Raw genomic sequence first — 4454 nt, forward strand, 5'->3', positions numbered from 1 at the left:
AAAAAAAAAAAAAAAAAAAAAAAAGAATTCAGACTCAAGTAGTAAAGATTGGGCCTTGATCAGAAACTTTGTCTTGGTCTCATCTTTCCCATAGAATCCCAGGCTCCTTTTAGGAACCCAGTAACCAGGCCACTGGTAGCTGCAGAAAAATCTCTTATAAAAATATTTTAATCACATCTGACTTTAATAATTAAAGAACATGAGAATGGCTATCCCTGAAATCTGACATATTTACATGACATTATAGGGACTGGCTAGGTTATATTTGTATATCCATCACATACACAGACACACAGCATATATGATAACAATTAAAAAATAGAATTCATGAATTTGAGAGAACAAGTGGCAATAGATAGGAAGGGTTGTAAGGAAGAAATGGAAGGGAAAGAAATCATATAGTTAGATTTTAGCTTCAAAAAACAAAAACTTTAAAAAATAGAGAAAGGGGATACATGGGTAGGAAACATGAAGGGCAAATACTGTAAATACAAAACAAATACATCAAAATTCTAAAGTAAAGAAAAATTAGATTACAAGATAAAGACTTTTAAGAAAGATTCAGAGGAAGTAAGGCATAGAAAAGGTAGATTAGGTGATTGCAAAGGAGTTGGGGGTGAGAGTTTATACAATGATGGTCACACAGCAGGAACGGAAAGTACAGAAGAGTGTCTACAAAACTACATGTGTAAATGAGCTTGAAAGAGGAGAAGAAAGACAAGGAGACAAATGTTTGAGTAGAGATCAAAAATTTTGAAAATTGTTGAAAAACATGAAACCACATATCGAATAATATCCAGAAATTATAAACGTAATCAATGAACACATGTCTAGACAGTATTAAAGTCATTTTTCTTGCAAAGTAGTGGCCATGACAAGTACCTGATTTCTCTAGAGCAAGGATATTAACTAGAAATGAACCTGATTAAATGCCCCAATTAAAGTATCTCAAAAACAAAGGAACCAAAAGGAAGACTCAATTGTTAAACACTGAGGAAAAACCAAAATTATGTTGTTTAATTTATGTTTGACAATATACTATAATGCCATCCTTCATGGTACTGCATAGATGTTAGAAACAAAACATTGTAACTTTTTTGAAAAATATATCATTTAGTTTGGTCTTTTAGTGCAGGAAAAAATTCATGTTGTAGAGACTCACTTCTCACTGTGATGATATTGGGTTGTTAAAAGAGTTTTCAGAGCTGGGCAGTGGTGGCTCATGCCTTTAAACCTAGCACTTGGGAGTCAGAGGCAGACAGATTTCTGAGTTCGAGGCCAGCCTGGTCTACAGTGTGAGTTCTAGGACATCCAGGGCTACACAGAGAAACCCTGTCTGGAAAAAACAAAAAACAAAAAGGTTTTTCAGAAACATGGCCTAATGGATGTCTTTATCATTTTAGAGTGTATTCCTTAAATGTGGAATGGTGGACCTTGATAGATTTCTTTCCTATATTTATTCCATGTTCTAAAGGTTTAAAGTTTAGGCCCAATACATGTTCCTGCTAGGCAGTGTTACCCCAAAAGCAATGGGATCAGACAAATAATCATGAACTAAAGTTGTTCACAAAAGTTATGTCAGGGAAAACTTTTGCAATACTTTTTTAAAACTCATATTTGTCATATTTATTAGGTTAAAGCAAAGTTATCAGTCCATTGTCATACTCACTAGACCAAATTAGTCACATTCGGAGAACATAAAAATTAACTAGCTAAAGTTTTATAGGAATATGAGTTTCTGAGTCAAGTGAGTAAAAGGCAGTAAAACCTTTAGAAATCAATATGATATTTTGTTGATTGCCACTTGTTAAGATTTTGATACTTTGATGGAAGAGAAATTGCTAATAGTTCAAGGCTGATTATAAACGCTGGAGAAAAAGTAGTAAAACACATCTTCCGAAATTAGACCTTGATTCGGAGAATAGAGCATTCAATTTTTAGTGCCTTTGCCAAATTAAAACTACTTTTAATTGGTAACAGTCCTCAGTATGTACTTAAAGGAATATGACACTGCTATGACTAATTTGACATATATCCTGCAGGTTATGGGTCATAATTATTTTTCTATGAGGTAAAACTAATGAGGTAATGGAATCCTTAGTGGATCTAGGGATCTGTACCATTAAGGATCTAGGGGTAGGCTATTGAAAGTTATACCTACTAGTTTGGTTCTTGCCTTGCTCTCTGTTTCCTGATCCACCTCAATGTGAACAGATTCTACTATACACTCTAGCCACCATTTTTTCCTAACCATGATTATTACCCCCACTCCTACCCCAGGAACCATTGGCCTCAATAAGTCTTTCTTCTTTTATTCCCACTTCTCAGGTATTATGGACTTCATGATATAAAAGTAGCTAATATAGAAAATTAATAACAAAATATAGGGCTATTGCTATTGCTATAACTAAGCTTGGTTGTTATCTAAACATTTGGAAGGAGTTTCTAGGAAAAAATTTGGAAAAATTAGAGATACAATCCTATTAAATATTTAAAAAGAGCTTAATGGGTGATTCTGATAAGATCCTGGCAAATGCCAGAACAATAAAAAAAAAAAAAGATAGTAAAGATGATGTTCATAAATATCATATGTTAACAAAAACACTTTTTTTTTTCCTAGCAGAGGATTTGTTTACAGTTTGGCCGTGTGTTCAAAATTTAAGTGAAGCTAAGTTTAAAAATAGACGAATTCATTTTGTAAAAGAAATCAAAATAGAATACTATTTAAACAATGGCCTTATAATTGATGGCCGCTTTTAGAAAAGTTTTTAGTGAGAATCAGGGAACAACGGTTTAAAGTACTGTGTCCAGCCAAGTAGTTCTAGTAAACTTAAAAGCTGAAGATAAAAGGACTGGAGGATCTAGCGGGATTAGTAACATTGAAGAGAAGACAAGCCAAGTGTATTGGGAAAGTAAGGAAGGGTGTCATCAGGGCACTTAATGAATTGATGACAGTGCCCTCCATCTGACACCATGACAGTCATCAGGGTACAAAAGTAAAAACTCATTTGCATGACTATCCTTTAAAAGGATATTTTCCTTTAAATGCGAGACTTGCTCAAGGTCATCTGGAGAAGTTTTTCCCCTAGTCTAGCCACACAGATATTGGACAGTCATTGTGTTTATGGTCCAAGAGAACACAAGTACGACTTAAGGTGGTGACAAACTGAGTATTGACTACAGTCTATCTATCGGTCAGTTTCATGGGCATGCAAGAGGTAAGAGTGACTGGGACCACAGATGATTCCGGCATGATTTTGATAAACACATGGGAGGCCAGGCATGTGTATGAAGTTTATTTCCAGGAGACATTGACATTGTTATATATGACATTGTGAGTGTGAATCCTCAGTTCCAATGGAGAACATGCAATGCATGTCAGGAAATCAATAGCTATCATATATAGGCGGATTCTCAAAACCCATTGTACTGTGAGTGACAAGAACCCATTGTACTGTGAGTGACAAGAACCCATTGTACTGTGAGTGACAAGAACACAGAAGTAAGGAAACTCAAGTCTATTGGAACTCATGTCTTCATAGCATGTGTCCTAAGAAAAGGGGCATAAAACTACAGGATGCAAACTTCACCCTGCAGAGTTTGGGACTTTTTCTGTTGCATTGTTCATCTTAATGAATGACATTCCTTTTTATAGAAAGGGAATGTTCACACTCTCCCACTGAGATTTTAGATATTTTTTTTCATTTTTATGAACTTACAGAAAAATTTTCCTAGGTTTCAGTAGGTACCCTGAATACCTAGACTTTTGGATGATCATAAACTTGCTAAGACTTTTAGACCTCCTAAGGACAAAGTAAACTCATTTTGTGTTCTCTGATGGACATGAGCCCTGATGGGTCCCTGGCCAGAATGTTATGGTTTGAACATGAAATGTTCCTCATACACATATATTTCCAACGCATCTCCCTTGCCCTTTAGCACCATCTTTCAATCCATGGAATCTTTAGGAGGTGAGTACCAGCTAGTGGAACTAGATCACTGGAGCAGACCTTCATAATTACCCTTCTGTTTTCTGCAGATCTATGTGTAACATTCTCTACCACAGTTTTCTTCGGCCGTGAACTGAATTGCTCTATGTTGTCTTTCCTGCCAATAAAAGCTATACTCATCTGAGACTGTGGCAAAACGAATGTTTGCTTCCTTAAGTATGTCAAGTATTGTGATAACAGTAATATGCAATAAACTAAGAACACCACATAACGGAGATACTTTATCACTCATTCTTATCATAGCATAATGTACAATTGTTAAGTTATAAAATATCAATAAGTCCTAGATGGAGGAATAGATAAGAATATAAATATAAGGATATGAGTGTTTATTGTATTTACTGTATATATTGTATATATATATATATATATATAGTATTTATTATGCAATAATAGGTTATATAATTTGTAGAAAAATGCTAGAAACCATGAAATTAAGAAATG

The sequence above is a fragment of the Mastomys coucha genome, unplaced genomic scaffold, assembly GCF_008632895.1.
Source record: "Mastomys coucha isolate ucsf_1 unplaced genomic scaffold, UCSF_Mcou_1 pScaffold17, whole genome shotgun sequence".
Classification (NCBI taxonomy): Eukaryota; Metazoa; Chordata; class Mammalia; order Rodentia; family Muridae; genus Mastomys; species Mastomys coucha.